Source organism: Syngnathus floridae, chromosome 9 (genome assembly GCF_059516105.1).
Source record: "Syngnathus floridae isolate MCC-2025c chromosome 9, RoL_Sflo_1.0, whole genome shotgun sequence".
NCBI classification, from domain to species: Eukaryota; Metazoa; Chordata; class Actinopteri; order Syngnathiformes; family Syngnathidae; genus Syngnathus; species Syngnathus floridae.
The window spans coordinates 11,759,456-11,778,329 of NC_142421.1; the positions used below are offsets into that span (position 1 = coordinate 11,759,456).

The 18,874-nt window shown below is 42.0% G+C and overlaps 1 protein-coding gene and 2 long non-coding RNA genes across 5 annotated transcripts in view; 1 reads left to right on the forward strand and 2 right to left on the reverse strand.

Annotated features, from left to right (window-relative positions):
• Nucleotides 1–18,874, forward strand: part of camkmt (calmodulin-lysine N-methyltransferase) — a 62,307-nt gene that overhangs the window by 7,177 nt on the left and 36,256 nt on the right. The window lies entirely within an intron of this gene.
• Nucleotides 2,635–5,188, reverse strand: LOC148393527 (uncharacterized). 2 transcript variants are annotated; one of them, XR_015860565.1, is made up of 4 exons: nt 5,081–5,188; nt 4,335–4,451; nt 4,141–4,227; nt 2,635–3,173 (listed from the first exon to the last, which is right to left on the reverse strand). It is a non-coding gene; the product is annotated as an uncharacterized LOC148393527 (long non-coding RNA). The 2 variants fall into 2 exon arrangements; XR_015860564.1 differs by having other exon boundaries at nt 4,302–4,451.
• On the reverse strand, nt 9,201–15,600 carry LOC148393528 (uncharacterized). 2 transcript variants are annotated; one of them, XR_015860561.1, is made up of 6 exons: nt 14,819–15,600; nt 13,077–13,193; nt 12,695–12,851; nt 12,280–12,369; nt 11,550–11,651; nt 9,201–9,218 (listed from the first exon to the last, which is right to left on the reverse strand). It is a non-coding gene; the product is annotated as an uncharacterized LOC148393528 (long non-coding RNA). The 2 variants fall into 2 exon arrangements; XR_015860560.1 differs by lacking the exon at nt 9,201–9,218 and adding an exon at nt 10,739–10,842.

Here is an 18,874-nt window from a genome sequence, read left to right on the forward strand (position 1 = left end):
CAGTCCAAGTGTTAAGTGCTAGCCTGGTGTGTGTGAGATCGATGACAGACGTGCTATCCTTCACACGTGGCCCCACACCCCTACCCAGCCACATACACATACACACACACGCACACACGCACGCACGCACACACACGCTAGTTTGTCCCACAAGTCGCGCAACCTGGGGTCAGAGGTAACGCAAACTGTCTCTCCAAGCTAAATTTGATATTGTTCTGTGTTTTTCTTTATTTTTATATATGTATTCGCCACTTTGTGCACAATCCTTACTCAAACGGACACACGGACATACATACACACAGCTATTGCGCATATGCCCATGCTGCTCGGCGGCAGCGGGGGGACTGTCGAGCCCAGTCGCTCCATCGATACTCTGGCAGGGCACTAATGCCTGCTGTTTGCTGATGGACCTTGGCCTGCCTCCAGGGACCATTAGCCACACCAGGGCACACGCACACACACTCATACACGGCCAGCTAATTATTACAGTTGATCAACGACTGCTATCTCACCATATCCATCTCTTCCGTATTCGTTCCTATTCGTTTGTTTTGATTCGTCGAGCTTCAAAGTTCAGCCAGAGCCACACTGGCCTACTTAGCGCTGGCCTCGGTTCCGAGCTCTTTTAACAAAGTCATGTTCGGTGTATATGGACATGGTTGTCCCATATGGCCCAGTGTCCTGTGGGGGGGTGTACGCAGGCGTGCAATTGAGCATGAAACTAAAGCGGGAAGACACCGGACACATGTTGCCGTGTGCACTGCAGAACATAAATATTCAGGTTTCTCAAAGTGGAGTTTTTCCATCAATTTTGACATCTGGGAAAAAAAAAAGAACCTCATCAAAATAATCCCGGCAGATTGTTATGTCAAGATATGAGGGGAGAAAACGGCAGCGGGCGACTCCCATTGTGTTGCTTTGCTGAGCCCAACATAAAAGCGAGTAGCAATTTAATTGGAGCCATCGAGTAATTACAGCTTAAGAAACTATCCAAAGGTGCTCGTCAGCAGGCCCCAACAATGCTCCTATCTTTATTTTCTGTGATTCCCTCATTAGACGGCTAATTAGCCACACAACGCAGTCTTTGTTTTACTGGATTTATCGAGTACTGTATTTAAGAAAAAAAAAAACGAGTCCCCAGAGCGCAGCGAAACAATGGCAATATAATAACATGAAGGAATGTGTCGCTAACAAAGCCGCGGGTGGTGTTTGGACTCAACCAACGTGATGTGAAAGAATCCCGCTTACATGTTGCCATCTTTTGTTGTGCGGCGACGGGCTTTGTCTGTTCAGCCGTCTTTGTCTGCGCTGACGCTGCAGTCAAACCTTCTTCAGTTCTCTGCCATGGATTGAAGCGTCCCTAATATATTGGCCTCCATCTACACTTGTATTTTGCTGCAGAAGCAGCATGTATTTGCCAGAAGGTGGTGTTGTCTCTGCCTCTTTTTGAGCATAGTCAGATGATACCTGTCCAACAACGTCATTGTGATTTATTGGATTTGAAGGATTATGATTCTTTATTGGTCTGTGACAAAGTGGCAGTTCTTGGGAGGGGAGAGCGAACTCCCTTAAATCTGGTTATTTTCTATATGTTCTGTAAGAATTTTTAAAAAGTTTTGGGGGGGTGGACACTTCTCGTGTGACAGATTAATTCAAAACAATGCAATGCAATTTTGTATATGCACCACTTTATATATGTACTATTATTGAACATTGTACTATTATATACGTATGTACAGCTACAACTGAAAACAGTACAATTAATGTATACAGTTGAAGCCCGACTAACAGCCCCTAACCCAACCAAAGTCAAATATCTGGTCCAAAAGAACGAGGCGGGCTGAAGGAGGACGCGATAGTCGCCATCACAAAGTGCAGACGGAAGCAAAGTGAAAGAGGACGAGTGAGCGAGCACAGGAGGACACCTTGAATGGAATAGTGAGAGTGAGATGGGCCCTGACAGCGGCGAAAGAAGCGCTCTGTCTACGCCTTTGCCGCAGTTGCGCCCAGGCGCCTGTGGGCATCATCACATCGCCACATCGCCCCACACATGCACACGCACACACACGCGCACACACACGCGCACACACACACACACACACGCACACACACACATCCTTGTTAACCTCCCTCTGCAGGACCCAAAGTACTTTACTGAGTAGTGGGGTCCACCCTTTCTAGTGGTCCAAGAACTATGAAAAAAATCAGGCAAGTCCCAAAAAAAATCTTGATATTAAAAATCACTTTCAATGAACACAATTCGAAACTTTTTTTTTCATGTCAGTTTTTCAGTCACATGAGGGGCCTGTTTCTAACATTCCGGCTTTGCGGGGTCCACATTTACACACATAAGATTTTTAGTCAGTTATGGGGCTCGCTTTTAATATTTCAACCTTAAGAGGTCCACCTATACACACATTTTTTTAGCCAGTTATAGAGCTTGCTGTTAAGATTTAAGACTTGTTAGGTCTGCCTTTATAAAGAGGATCTATCAAGTTAAACCCCAACCCTAATCTAACCCAAACATGCATTTGTGTGGACTTGATCATTTCAGAAAACCTAAAAATTTTGTTAGTGTGAATACTTTCATCTGGCTAAATATACTAGATATACATTGAAATGTGCATTCTAAAATACATTCTAAAGTCTTTATTCAGATTCTGGTCCATTTTCCTTGGTCACAGTCTTAATATTCTTCAATTTGTTCAGTCATATTGGTACATTTTAAAATAATATTTAAATTCTGCATTTTAGCTAACTATAAAGTACACAGGATTTACAAGTAATAATTGTCTTGAGTCAAAATTTTAAATGGACACATTACAAATGTAGCCAATGAATAAAGGAACTTATTTAATCTAACATTTATGAACAGGAGAAGTGGAGCATAAAAAAAAAATCACAAACAAATAGTGAACAAATGGTGAAACAGAACCAGCCATGTGTTTCTATCTCTGTTAAGGGAAGCTGTTTCACTCATATTTTCTCCTCATGGTGGTTATTCTCTTTTTGACAAAGTACTTAACAGCTCAGTGTTTGTGGTTCTGCAGCAATGCATTTCTCGCAGTCAAGCTTACCAGGAACCTGATTTGTCAATATATACTTCCTTGAATGTTTATTTACTGCAGCACATTCCTCTGGGGTCCAGCTTCTTTTCACAACTTTTCCGTTACCTAAGGGCATAAGAAGAGCACTTTTTAGTTTACAATTTAATTAGAACAAAATTGCATAAAGAATACATTCACTTTATGTACAATTATCCGACAATATAATTTAAATGAGATATTTTATAACGTCAACTATCTTTGTCAACAGTGATGAGCCTACAATAGACATAAGTAAATCAGTTAATATCTGAGATATTAATCCGGTCATTTAAGTTGCTAGGTGGTCTTCAGTGTCAGCTGTTTTGATATTAACAAAATTAAAAATAGATGCACAAAAGGGTAACATTAGAATGGCCCCAGTTTTGGTGGTGGGGGAAAGAGGTCTCTCATTTTCTTGACTACTTTTAAGCAGTTTTGCATTTGATCAGAATGTCACTGCTGGTAGATGAAGCAATTCCTGGACCCTACAGAGGTTGCACAGGCAGTCAAACTCCACCATGGCAGCACATTGGGATGCACCATTTCTCTGACAAAACCATTAAGAACAGATACAAGTTGTTGCAAAATCAGGGAAAATAAAAAATAAAAATCTGTGAAAAACTTTTTTCAGACAGTGTTTTACATGTATGGGGAATTTGCTTTGATAACGTGCTACACATAGACAAACAAAGATGATAAAAGTAAATTTGGAAATATATAGTGTGTAAAAAATTAAATGTGTCATGTATACATTACCCCTATTTAAAAATAGATGTAAACAAACATCTCACATATAATCAAGGTTAGCAATGACCTGTAGCTCACATAAGAAAGGATGGGTCAATTTTCATTTTATAACAAAATTCAAAAGTTTAGACCTTACATGTCTAAGAAAAAAAGTCAAGTGGTGTTTAATATATCTTGCTTGGGTCATCTAAATCTTAGTAAGCAGCATATGTGAGGATAATTAGATACTGATACAGTAGTAACAATTGGGCAATTTAAAAGCAACTGTGATAAAGTTATATATTGAAAAGGATTACTCTCAACTCACCTCTCTTTTTGGCAGACTTTTCATTACTTGGGCCACGAGATGCGGAGGTACAAGAGGTCACTTCTATGACTTCTGGGATCAGCCCATCTGAAATGATGATTTTAAAGTACAGAAAAAATACATACAGTATAGCAATATTCTAAAACAAAAATTAACTGCACCTGTATAAGAATGCCTGGTCAAATTTAATATACTCTTGTTTTGAGCAGATTGATTTGCAGAGGTACAGAGCAGTCCTTTTGGGAATCATTGTCAGTATCATCACTGTCTGAGTAGTCCACTTTGAGAAACTCCTTTGATAATTGATAGCTCTATGGAGGGAATTAAAAGAAATGTGTTGTTAGTTTCTGCAAGCTACTCTTATATGCTGTATTAATATAAAGACTAGAATTTCTTTGCTCAAAATAATTAAAATTTCTGTCCAATATCTTAACTGGTAGATGACCGGTGCTGTACACATCCTCTGAAATATGCCAAAACCTTATATCACATTCAATGCACAGGAAATTTTACATATAAAACATGGAAAAGGCTCCAAAATTTACAACAAAGAAGCCACAAGAAACCATATTTCAGAAATCTGTTATGTGTGTGTGAATGATTGGCTTTGTTGGAATAACCATGACAACCTTAAATCCATACGGAGGGCCGCATAAGTAGCCATATTTAAGAAATCTATTATGTGTGTGTTTGAATGATTGGCTTGGTTGGACCCCCATGGACGCATGTTTCAACAATCCATCTATAAGTGTGTGTGCCACTGGTTCGTTTGGGCCCTATGAGGAGAACCACTAAAACCGTGTGATCCAATGGTTGGCTGAATGCTGTTTAAGGTACCTTCTGACTAATGAACAGCTTTCCAAATAAAAGCTGTAAACTAAGAGAACAAGAAAAGGTCTACAAAGTTTATTTCTTACAACAAAGTTTAACTGAATGGTACCTGTTGGCTGGCATCTTGTTTGATGTTATCATCAGGGTCAGAGTCCTGCCAAGTTCTGGCTGGTTCAGGCAGCACACCATCAACAGGAGCCTGAGAGCCTGTCACCTGGAATTAAAACCACAAATAACTTACCAACATCATACAGACACCACAAATGACAGACTCAAGACCTGTAGAGTTAAATCATGTGAAGTTAGTCCCCAAAACCAAACAAGCTTTTCTAACTAAAGTGTTCCAGTCAGTACTGGATGTCTAATCAGGTCCTATGACAGCATCTTTATGGATGTAGTGGAGCATCATTAAGCATGACACTTCAGCCATTTAGCTGTTGAGGATGTGTGGAACTATAGCTGTAATATAATCAGCCTCCATAATGTCCATAACCAAAATATGATCTAAAAACATGAGACAACCTTCGATCCATACGGAGGGCCCCACAAGTAGCCATCAGAAATCTGTTATTATGTGTGTGTGAATGATTGGCTTGGTTGGAATAACCAAGACAACTTTAGATCCATACGGAGGGCCCCACAAGTAGCCATCAGAAATCTGTTATGTGTGTGTGAGAATGATTGGCTTGGTTGGACACCCATGGGCGCATGTTTCAACAATCCATCTATGGGCGTGTGTGCCACTGGTTCGTTTGGGCTCTATGAGGAGAACCACTAAAACCGTGTGATCCAATGGTTGCCTGAATGCTGTTTAAGGTACCTTCTGACTAAAGAACAGCTTTCCAACTAAAAGAACAAGAAAAGGTCTACGAAGTTTATTTCTTACAACAAAGTCTAACTGAATGTTACCTGTTGGCTGGCATCTTGTTTGATGTTATCATTAGGGTCAGAGTCCTGCCAAGTTCTGGCTGGTTCAGGCAGCGCACCGTCAACAGGAGCCTGAGAGCCTGTCACCTGGAATTAAAACCACAAATAACTTACCAACATCATACAGACACCACAAATGACAGACTGAAGACCTGTAGAGTTAAATCATGTGAAGTTAGTCCCCAAAACCAAACAAGCTTTTCTAACTAAAGTGTTCCAGTCAGTTCTGGATGTCTAATAAGGTCCTATAACAGCATCTTTATGGATGTAGTGGAGCATCCTTCAGCATGACACTTTAGCTGTTTAGCTGTTGAGGATGTGTGGAACTATAGCTGTAATATAATCAGCCTCCATAATGTCCATAACCAAAATATGATCTAAAAACATGAGACAACCTTCGATCCATACGGAGGGCCCCACAAGTAGCCATCAGAAATCTATTATGTGTGTGTGAATGATTGGCTTGGTTGGAATAACCAAGACAACTTTAGATCCATACGGAGGGCCCCACAAGTAGCCATCAGAAATCTGTTATGTGTGTGTGAATGATTGGCTTGGTTGGACACCCATGGGCGCATGTTTCAACAATCCATCTATGGGTGTGTGTGCCACTGGTTCGTTTGGGCTCTATGAGGAGAACCACTAAAACCGTGTGATCCAATGGTTGGCTGAATGCTGTTTAAGGTACCTTCTGACTAAAGAACAGCTTTCCAACTAAAAGCTGTAAACTAAGAGAACAAGAAAAGGTCTACAAAGTTTATTTCTTACAACAAAGTCTAACTGAATGTTACCTGTTGGCTGGCATCTTGTTTGATGTTATCATCAGGGTCAGAGTCCTGCCAAGTTCTGCCTGGTTCAGGCAGCGCACCGTCAACAGGAGCCTGAGAGCCTGTCACCTGGAATTAAAACCACAAATAACTTACCAACATCATACAGACACCACAAATGACAGACTCAAGACCTGTAGAGTTAAATCATGTGAAGTTAGTCCCCAAAACCAAACAAGCTTTTCTAACTAAAGTGTTCCAGTCAGTTCTGGATGTCTAATCAGGTCCTATAACAGCATCTTTATGGATGTAGTGGAGCATCCTTCAGCATGACACTTTAGCCGTTTAACTGTTGAGGATGTGTGGAACTATAGCTGTAATATAAATCAGCCTCCATAATGTCCATAATCAAAATATGATCTAAAAACATGAGACAACCTTCGATCCATACGGAGGGCCCCACAAGTAGCCATCAGAAATCTGTTATTATGTGTGTGTGAATGATTGGCTTGGTTGGAATAACCAAGACAACTTTAGATCCATACGGAGGGCCTCACAAGTAGCCATCAGAAATCTGTTATGTGTGTGTGAATGATTGGCTTGGTTGGACACCCATGGGCGCATGTTTCAACAAGCCATCTATAGGTGTGTGTGCCACTGGTTCGTTTGGGCTCTATGAGGAGAACCACTAAAACCGTGTGATCCAATGGTTGGCTGAATGCTGTTTAAGGTACCTTCTGACTAAAGAACAGCTTTCCAACTAAAAGCTGTAAACTAAGAGAACAAGAAAAGGTCTACAAAGTTTATTTCTTACAACAAAGTCTAACTGAATGTTACCTGTTGGCTGGCATCTTGTTTGATGTTATCATCAGGGTCAAAGTCCTGCCAAGTTCTGGCTGGTTCAGGCAGCGCACCGTCAACAGGAGCCTGAGAGCCTGTCACCTGGAATTAAAACCACAAATAACTTACCAACATCATACAGACACCACAAATGACAGACTCAAGACCTGTAGAGTTAAATCATGTGAAGTTAGTCCCCAAAACCAAACAAGCTTTTCTAACTAAAGTGTTCCAGTCAGTTCTGGATGTCTAATCAGGTCCTATAACAGCATCTTTATGGATGTAGTGGAGCATCCTTCAGCATGACACTTTAGCCGTTTAACTGTTGAGGATGTGTGGAACTATAGCTGTAATATAAATCAGCCTCCATAATGTCCATAATCAAAATATGATCTAAAAACATGAGACAACCTTCGATCCATACGGAGGGCCCCACAAGTAGCCATCAGAAATCTGTTATTATGTGTGTGTGAATGATTGGCTTGGTTGGAATAACCAAGACAACTTTAGATCCATACGGAGGGCCTCACAAGTAGCCATCAGAAATCTGTTATGTGTGTGTGAATGATTGGCTTGGTTGGACACCCATGGGCGCATGTTTCAACAAGCCATCTATAGGTGTGTGTGCCACTGGTTCGTTTGGGCTCTATGAGGAGAACCACTAAAACCGTGTGATCCAATGGTTGGCTGAATGCTGTTTAAGGTACCTTCTGACTAAAGAACAGCTTTCCAACTAAAAGAACAAGAAAAGGTCTACGAAGTTTATTTCTTACAACAAAGTCTAACTGAATGTTACCTGTTGGCTGGCATCTTGTTTGATGTTATCATCAGGGTCAGAGTCCTGCCAAGTTCTGCCTGGTTCAGGCAGCGCACCGTCAACAGGAGCCTGAGAGCCTGTCACCTGGAATTAAAACCACAAATAACTTACCAACATCATATAGACACCACAAATGACAGACTCAAGACCTGTAGAGTTAAATCATGTGAAGTTAGTCCCCCAAACCAAACAAGCTTTTCTAACTAAAGTGTTCCAGTCAGTTCTGGATGTCTAATAAGGTCCTATAACAGCATCTTTATGGATGTAGTGGAGCATCCTTCAGCATGACACTTTAGCCGTTTAACTGTTGAGGATGTGTGGAACTATAGCTGTAATATAATCAGCCTCCATGATGTCCATAATCAAAATATGATCTAAAAACATGAGACAACCTTCGATCCATACGGAGGGCCCCACAAGTAGCCATCAGAAATCTGTTATTATGTGTGTGTGAATGATTGGCTTTGTTGGAATAACCAAGACAACTTTAGATCCATACGGAGGGCCCCACAAGTAGCCATCAGAAATCTGTTACGTGTGTGTGAATGATTGGCTTGGTTGGACACCCATGGGCGCATGTTTCAACAATCCATCTATGGGTGTGTGTGCCACTGTTTCGTTTGGGCTCTATGAGGAGAACCACTAAAACCGTGCGATCCAATGGTTGGCTGAATGCTGTTTAAGGTACCTTCTGACTAAAGAACAGCTTTCCAACTAAAAGCTGTAAACTAAGAGAACAAGAAAAGGTCTACAAAGTTTATTTCTTACAACAAAGTCTAACTGAATGTTACCTGTTGGCTGGCATCTTGTTTGATGTTATCATCAGGGTCAGAGTCCTGCCAAGTTCTGCCTGGTTCAGGCAGCGCACCGTCAACAGGAGCCTGAGAGCCTGTCACCTGGAATTAAAACCACAAATGACTTACCAACATCATACAGACACCACAAATGACAGACTCAAGACCTGTAGAGTTAAATCATGTGAAGTTAGTCCCCAAAACCAAACAAGCTTTTCTAACTAAAGTGTTCCAGTCAGTTCTGGATGTCTAATCAGGTCCTATAACAGCATCTTTATGGATGTAGTGGAGCATCATTAAGCATGACACTTCAGCCTTTTAGCTGTTGAGGATGTGTGGAACTATAGCTGTAATATAATCAGCCTCCATAATGTCCATAACCAAAATATGATCTAAAAACATGAGACAACCTTCGATCCATACGGAGGGCCCCACAAGTAGCCATCAGAAATCTGTTATTATGTGTGTGTGAATGATTGGCTTGGTTGGAATAACCAAGACAACTTTAGATCCATACGGAGGGCCTCACAAGTAGCCATCAGAAATCTGTTACGTGTGTGTGAATGATTGGCTTGGTTGGACACCCATGGGCGCATGTTTCAACAAGCCATCTATAGGTGTGTGTGCCACTGGTTCGTTTGGGCTCTATGAGGAGAACCACTAAAACCGTGTGATCCAATGGTTGGCTGAATGCTGTTTAAGGTACCTTCTGACTAAAGAACAGCTTTCCAACTAAAAGCTGTAAACTAAGAGAACAAGAAAAGGTCTACAAAGTTTAGTTCTTACAACAAAGTCTAACTGAATGTTACCTGTTGGCTGGCATCTTGTTTGATGTTATCATCAGGGTCAAAGTCCTGCCAAGTTCTGGCTGGTTCAGGCAGCGCACCGTCAACAGGAGCCTGAGAGCCTGTCACCTGGAATTAAAACCACAAATAACTTACCAACATCATACAGACACCACAAATGACAAACTCAAGACCTGTAGAGTGAAATCATGTGAAGTTAGTCCTCAAAACCAAACAAGCTTTTCTAACTAAAGTGTTCCAGTCAGTTCTGGATGTCTAATCAGGTCCTATAACAGCATCTTTATGGATGTAGTGGAGCATCCTTCAGCATGACACTTTAGCCGTTTAGCTGTTGAGGATGTGTGGAACTATAGCTGTAATATAATCAGCCTCTATAATGTCCATAACCAAAACATGATCTAAAAACATGAGACAACCTTCGATCCATACGGAGGGCCCCACAAGTAGCCATCAGAAATCTGTTATTATGTGTGTGTGAATGATTGGCTTGGTTGGAATAACCAAGACAACTTTAGATCCATACGGAGGGCCTCACAAGTAGCCATCAGAAATCTGTTATGTGTGTGTGAATGATTGGCTTGGTTGGACACCCATGGGCGCATGTTTCAACAAGCCATCTATAGGTGTGTGTGCCACTGGTTCGTTTGGGCTCTATGAGGAGAACCACTAAAACCGTGTGATCCAATGGTTGGCTGAATGCTGTTTAAGGTACCTTCTGACTAAAGAACAGCTTTCCAACTAAAAGCTGTAAACTAAGAGAACAAGAAAAGGTCTACAAAGTTTAGTTCTTACAACAAAGTCTAACTGAATGTTACCTGTTGGCTGGCATCTTGTTTGATGTTATCATCAGGGTCAAAGTCCTGCCAAGTTCTGGCTGGTTCAGGCAGCGCACCGTCAACAGGAGCCTGAGAGCCTGTCACCTGGAATTAAAACCACAAATAACTTACCAACATCATACAGACACCACAAATGACAGACTCAAGACCTGTAGAGTGAAATCATGTGAAGTTAGTCCCCAAAACCAAACAAGCTTTTCTAACTAAAGTGTTCCAGTCAGTTCTGGATGTCTAATCAGGTCCTATAACAGCATCTTTATGGATGTAGTGGAGCATCCTTCAGCATGACACTTTAGCTGTTTAGCTGTTGAGGATGTGTGGAACTATAGCTGTAATATAATCAGCCTCTATAATGTCCATAACCAAAATATGATCTAAAAACATGAGACAACCTTTGATCCATACGGAGGGCCCCACAAGTAGCCATCAGAAATCTGTTATTATGTGTGTGTGAATGATTGGCTTGGTTGGAATAACCAAGACAACTTTAGATCCATACGGAGGGCCCCACAAGTAGCCATCAGAAATCTGTTATGTGTGTGTGCATGATTGGCTTGGTTAGACCCCCATGGACGCATGTTTCAAAAATCCATCAATAAGTGTTTGTGCCACTGGTTCGTTTGGGCTCCATGAGGAGAACCACAAAAACCATGCGATCCAATGGTTGGCTGAATGCTGTTTAAGGTACCTTCTGACTAATGAACAGCTTTCCAACTAAAAGTTGTAAACTAAGAGAACAAGAAAAGGTCTACAAAGTTTATTTCTTACAACAAAGTCTAACTGAATGTTACCTGTAGGCTGCCATCTTGTTTGATCCTATCATAAGGGTAAGAGTCCTGCCAAGTTCTGGCTGGTTCAAGCAGCGCACCATCAACAGCCTGAGAGCCTGTCACCTGGAATTAAAACCACAAATAACTTACCAACATCATACAGACGCCACAAATGACAGACTCAAGACCTGTATAGTTAATCATGTGAAGTTAGTCCCCAAAACCAAACAAGCCCTTCTAACTAAAGTGTTCCAGTCAGTTCTGGATGTCTAATCAGGTCCTCTAACAGCATCTTTATGGATGTAGTGGAGCATCATTAAGCATGACACTTCAGCCATTTAGCTGTTGAGGATGTGTGGAACTATAGCTGTAATATAATCAGCCTCCATAATGTCCGTAACCAAAAGTATGATCTAAAAACATGAGACAACCTTCGATCCATACGGAGGGCCCCACAAGTAGCCATATTTAGGAAATCTGTTATATGTGTGTGAATGATTATCTTGGTTGGAATAACCAAAACAACCTTAGATCCATAAGGAGGGCCCCACAAGTATCCATCAGAAATCTGTTAAGTGTGTGTGAATGATTGGCTTGGTTAGACCCCCATGGACGCATGTTTCAACAATCCATCTATCGGTGTGTGTGCCACTGGTTCGTTTGGGCTCCATGAGTAGAACCACAAAAACCATGCAATCCAACGGTTGGCTGAATGCTGTTTAAGGTACAACAAAGTCTAAATGAATGTTACCTGTAGGCTGGTATCCTGTTTGATGCTATCATCAGGGTAAGAGTCCTGCAAAGTTCTGGCTGGTTCAAGCAGCGCATCATCAACAGAAGCCTGAGAGTAATTCAAGTAAAAGAGATTGATGCATCAATACTAGGAAAGAAAAACAAGAAATCAAACATTTTGTATCATATAACTAGTCTTTTAGTAAAATAAAAGTTAGCTTACAGAAATAAAAACTTGCAACATTTCAAAAGAAAAGTTGAGATGGAAATGTCTTTTTGAACGTCAAAGCACTAAATAAAAAAATTGTTAATTCCACAATCCTGATGAGTTATTGAAATATTGCTTCTGAGTGACTCACTAATATAGGGTATTTTATTCCAGTCTCTTTCTAGAATTCATAATTCTTGTATAGAAAATATTTGGATATACATACCACCAGTCATGATTCTGCCATTCAAAGTCAAAGAAAAATGTACTCTCCTTTTCAGAGTACTTGGTTGTTTGGCATTTTTCTGCCGACAGAAGTTGACCCCTGTATTCTAAGATGAAATCTCCTTGTTCAAAGGGCTGGGTAGCACACACGCCTCTTCCTGCAAGGACATTTTATATAAAACCATTGGTTATGAGAAAATATTTCTTTAAGATACACCTTTAACCAAATAATTGTGGTGTTATCTTACAATTTTAATACTAAGTTCTCGCTTAGAAACAGAAATACAACAACCAATCTGAATTTGATTGTTGTTTGTGTCATTTTATAAAATAAATAAACATATATACTTAATGGATAAATGGTCTAAAAATGAGTTTATTACCTTTTTGATCATCAATAAATCTTTCCACTAGTCCAGGTTTGTCCTTTGAGGATTGAATGTAAAAGGTTGCTTCATCAGCAGGCTTTTTTCTTGCTTTCCTTTTGGACATTTCTGTCTCTAAAAAATAATTCAAAACATGGCAGAGAGTACTTTAACAAGCACTCTATATTAATTTTAAAAGATTTGTAATCATCCACTGTATAAAGACTGAAGGAATAAGCCTGGCCTGAGAACTAACAGAACAAGAGTGATTAAAGAAAGAATATTTTTCTATAATCTTTTTCAGAAAATACTGATATATTAATGAAAATGTTTGTCGGTTTGAAGCTGAGCTTTGTTTCTTCTAACTAGTCACAGTTCCAACCAGATCCAAAAAAGGACTGAAACAGCCCTTTACCTAAGTGCAGGGGTGTCCAAGTCCAGTCCTCGAGGGCCGCATTCCTCCATGTTTTCCAAGTTTCCCTCGTTAAACACACCTGATTCAATGATCAGGCTCCTGCACAGGTGTGTTTAACGAGGGGAAACTCGGAAAACATGGAGGAATGCGGCCCTCGAGGACTGGACTTGGACACCCCTGCCTAAGTGGGTAGGTGTGTAGAATGCACACAGACTGAAAACTAGATGTACAGACACTAAATAGTGCAAAAGCACCATTTACCCCATTATTATTCAATTGGGGTACTCCACCCCACCAACAAGACCTCCCTAGACCCCCCCAAAGATCACAGCATGTAGTAATTCTACATGTTCACAGCTAATTTTATTATCTCAATAACAACAAGTAATGTCATGAGCTATTTCTGTCTCTACGTGGTCACTCTTCTACTTTCAGCTCTTCCTTGAGTCAATGTGTGTTGTGAACTGAATTCTTACAAACCCAAAAGCTGGACAAAAATATGCACGACATAACGCTGACATCCTGCTGAGTCACGTGTAGGCATGTCAAGACATGTCTGTCAGCAGGCAAGAGTGCACAGGAAAACATATTACAAAAACCAGCAAAGTAGGCACATGTATCATTACTTTTATAATGCAGTAACTAGATAGTAACTCAAATACCTTAAATGAGAATAACTTGTAACTATAACTACCTATTTTTAAAAAACTAACATGGCCAACACAGCACAGCAGCGGTGCTGCATCCAAAGAAAAGTTATTTCAATAGTTTTACCAGTATAACTCATACTTTACAGGAGCTACCAACTCGTTTTTATTATGTTTCTGTTTGAAAAGTGAACGTAGCATCCTGATTAGCGCTAGCTAATTAGCTAATTTCCGGATAGTTTTATTTGCGTCAGAATGCTTGTGTTATCTAAAGAAAGCATTCTTACATGATAGAAAACCACCGAGACATACAGAAGACATGCAGATATATCATAACACTGAGCTTTACCACGTGTTTAACGAGTTTTGAAGAGGTTTCGGCAATTACGGCCAGAGTCCGGTTCTGGGGTTAGCAACTATGAAACATTAGCACATCGAAATCACCCTGAATATAACACTGAGCAATTATACATGCTGTCGTTCTCTTTTACACCATTGTTTTTAAAGCAACTGTAAGCTAAGATGAATGACAAGTTAAAAAGCCGGACTTTCTGAGGGGAAAACGTTACGCCATCCGAGTGGCAATATACCGAATCCGAAGCCATAATCATTGCATATAAACCCCTCGGGGTCTGGACAAAAAGCATTTCTACATCAGTTTCATGTACTTAGTATTTACATGCAGTTGATTTACTCACCGTGTATGTTGTGTTTCGATAGGAGCAGCGTGTCTTCGTCGCGGAGCAGTCTCAGCCTTGCGCCGTCACACGTAGCGAAGTGCCGTTAAGCCGGCGGTTTTAGCCGCATGAAGCTAACACATGCAATACCTGCTGATTAAACTAATATGTAAACTGATGGTAAAGAATAAATTACTATTTATTTATACCTTTATTTTTATGTTTAGAACATGAAAAATGCACGAGACAGTTTTTAAAATAAGCCTAATAGAATGAGCGTATTTTTATAAAGCAAACAAGTGTCATGAATATTAAATAACATGTAGATAAATTGCAATTGTAATGCAGGAATTTTATGTTTACACTATTATTTTAGCTGCTATGGTTACTAAAATAATAATTACCTGGTTTAAATCTACAGGAAATAGCATTTTATTTTCTTAATCAACACTCGGATCACGAGGTGCCCTGATTGGTTGAATCATACACACTTCCGGTAGTGTGTATACTTGCAATACCACTTGCCATGGTCGGGGGGACGCTACTGAGCACACACACTTCACACACACATTTCTCAACATTGCGACCATGTGGGGTAAGTGAAAAAAATTCGTGAGGCATGTTGTTAGAGCATTTCAAGCTGTTTTAGAGTGGTTTCCCGAGTGGGGTCCAGGATTTTGGACCCCACAACGACACAGGGCCCCACTTTGTTGGTGGGCTCCCTGTCTTCGGACCCCCCATACTAATAAAAACAAGTGCACACACACACACACACACACACACACACACACACACACACACACACACACACACACACACACACGGCCTGTGATAAGCCATCAAGTGTTGTTTAATCCAAGCTGACTTGCACTCGACTGAAAAAAAGCAAATTCACTTCCACTCACAGTCTGCAAAACGGAGCACTCTTCACATAAATGGCAGCGCTCACAATGACTTCTGTTTGTGTGTCTGTGTGTGTGTGTGTGTGTGTGTGTGTGTGTGTGTGTGTGTGTGTGTAATCATTTTTGGGTGGCGCGGCTTGCATGTATTGGTGGTGACAGGCTCCTGAGCGGCTGTGTGACAGGCAGATAGCCGGCCTGCCTGCTCCGCCCGCTGCCTATTGTTAGGAAGCCGTCATCCAACCCGCCTTGTGCAGCCATTGTGTGTGTGTGTGCGCCTGTGTGCGCGCGCCTGTGTGTATTTGCGTGTTCTACTGGCTTGTGCGCGCCTTCATGTGTGCTAATGTGTATCCCTCGGCGTGGATTAGTCAACTCCAAAGATGGGGCGCTTTGAAGACGTTTTGTACTTGCTTTTGCAAGACTACAGAAAGTCGGTGTTTAGGAAACAAAAACATTCCAAATCAAACAATTCTCCCAACAACTCAGTGCCTCGTTGTTTTAATTGCGCAGAGGTTCCTTTCCTCCCAAATTTGTGGATTGGCAAATAGATCGACATTAACTCGGTAACCCAAGGACGGTGTGTATTTGGTTCCAATAAAAATTAAACAATATTGCGCTTTGTGCTGTTTACTTGGTTCCATTATTCCGACAAGGACTCGGTATCGTAACCTTGATGATCACATGAACGACAGCCCAACAATAACGAATCGTTTTAGCGTCGGCTCCTTTTGTGCTTGGTGTCATTTTGAGAGCCAGCTCACGTTTGATTTGTTTACCAAAAGGGAGAATAGAGGCCAGCTATTGTTTGCGCCTCTGACAGCCGAGCACCACTGTACGCCGCCATTGTTGCGGCCACTTGTCGCCGAGCCCTCGTTGGCCAACGGGCAAACTTGCCCACCTCGCCGCCGTTTGTCAAGAGCCACGTGAGGGAAGGCATTGGCGGCGGGCGGCTGCTGCAGATGAGAAAAGGGATCCCGAGCCCTCCCCCCCTTCCTCTCCCAGTTATCCACAGCGCTTGCCTTGTTATTAACATTCTCACAGAGTCCTGCTGAAAAGACTCAAGCTGCGCTGATGAAATGGGGAGCGTCGCGCGGCACCAGGCGAGCTACGGAGAACATTGGGCGCACTTGACAAAAGATTGCCGCCGCCTCTGGAATCGAGTGAAATGAAAATTGCAATTTACATGAGAGCCAAATGCGCAGCTGCCGTGCTTTCTGGCCTCTGTCGCCAAAAGACTTCAGAAATCTTTTTTTCTTTTTGTAAAGTTGTTTGCAAAAATTGCCGGTGGCCGCCCTTTTGACTGCAATGCTGCGTGCGGCCTTCGGGTGACCACGGCGGCTGCCGTTTGCCACTCCCCAAATGTCGAGGAAGACGGCGGGCCATAGCTTGCGTTTTCTTAAGATGGACTCAACACTGGCAGTGTGATGTCATCACCGTTTAACCGTCCACTTCATGATCAGGACTCGGTTCTCACCTGGCTTCCATTTTGGAGCTCTTCAAGTCTCCTCTAATGAACGTAACAAGCGTGAAGTGAAAAAGGCGACTGAACACACGTTGTCGCCCTCCATGCATTCGCTATGTGATGTGCGCACGCTCTTAATTGATTGACCTCTCGTCATGGATTTCCAAGTCAATACCACCGGGCCTCAGAATTCCTAGGTGGCAAAGAGGCGGCCTGTGTGTGTGTGTGTGTGTCAGTTTAAGAGGCGGAAGATATTGATCATGTGTTGTCGTGTTGCCGAGCTTACCCGACCTTCCAAACTGCTGCCATCATCAGCTGCGCACACGCACTGCTGATGTCGCTTTCCTTCTCCGTCTCATTCTCTTGCTCTCCTTCTTCTCGTCACTTTGTCCTTTTTGTCTCATTCCTGTGTGTGTGTGCGTGTGTGGTTATTTGCATGGCTATTTGCATGCTTGAGCTGCAGATAAAGCCTAAATTGAGCTGTTTTGATTGTTCAGCGAGAGTGCCTGCAGCACATGGCAGGCCCCACGGCTGAGGAGCACACGCGCGCACACACACACGGGGGCGGGGCAGCTCTGTGTATTTTTATTATTAAGTGGTGTTGGCAACGGCGGCGGAAATTCTTTTAATTACTCGTCAGTCGGTGTCTGCGCAAGGCAGGCAGCTCGTTTGTTCACACCGAATGCGCACGCACACTCGTCTCGTGCGCGTCTTAATGTCTCAGCGCGGCTAATCTAGCTTTACGCGTCATGTTGTTGCAGCCAAGATTAGCTGCCGGCCTTTTCTGCGAGGACCTGCGCCGGCACGTGAAGCCATTTTGAGACCTGAGACTTGACGCCGCATTCGCCACTTTGTTGTGGGTTGTTTATTTTAATGGGAATAAATAATATTACGATTCATGGATCGTATGTGATGACTCGGAAGAGCAGGCTGGGGCTCATGTTAATTTCATTTGTGGGCCAAATTTCAGTTTGTTGTAGTACACAGTGCAAAGCCATCAAGCTAGTAAACCTAAACAAGTAATATAGTAGAAAATAAAATGCACAAATAACAAAAATATTAAAAAATACGTATATTTTGCAAATAAAAATATTTTATCAATCAATCAATCAATCAATCTAAAAACAATAGCTATGCCATCCATGTACTGTGTATGGAGACAAAACGGACAATTGGATGATGTAAATGGGCACTCGAAAATCAACCGCAAACGATTTGGCTCACACTATTGACGAGAGACAACGCTTTGCTTTTTGTGTCCTTGTGCGCATTTGCCAAAACACGTGCCGGACATTGCTCTGTGGAACACACATGTGCACACACGCTGGGGATGATGTCTGGCGAGGTGGATAAAGTGGTGCTATTGTAATTCGATAGATTGCTTTGCCTCAGATAATCTGCTTTAAACAGATGATCATTTGGGGAGTAGATTTGATTGATGTGGGACAGGAAGTGAGAGAACACGCCTTTTGCTTTTGGTCTCCCTTTGCTTTTGTTTGAGAGAGACTCGCCAGGCCGGAGAACATCTGGCAGGACCGGCAACGTTGCGGCTGGCCCACAAATGAAACGTCCGAGTCGTCTTTTGGAAAACTCACTCAGTAGCGTTCCCTGGACACTCGATTGACTCAATTGAGGAGCTTCAGTTGGACAAAAGTTGTGCTTTGCCGCCATCTTTTGGCACTGGTGGCTCACCTTGGAATGATTGAGGAGCATTTA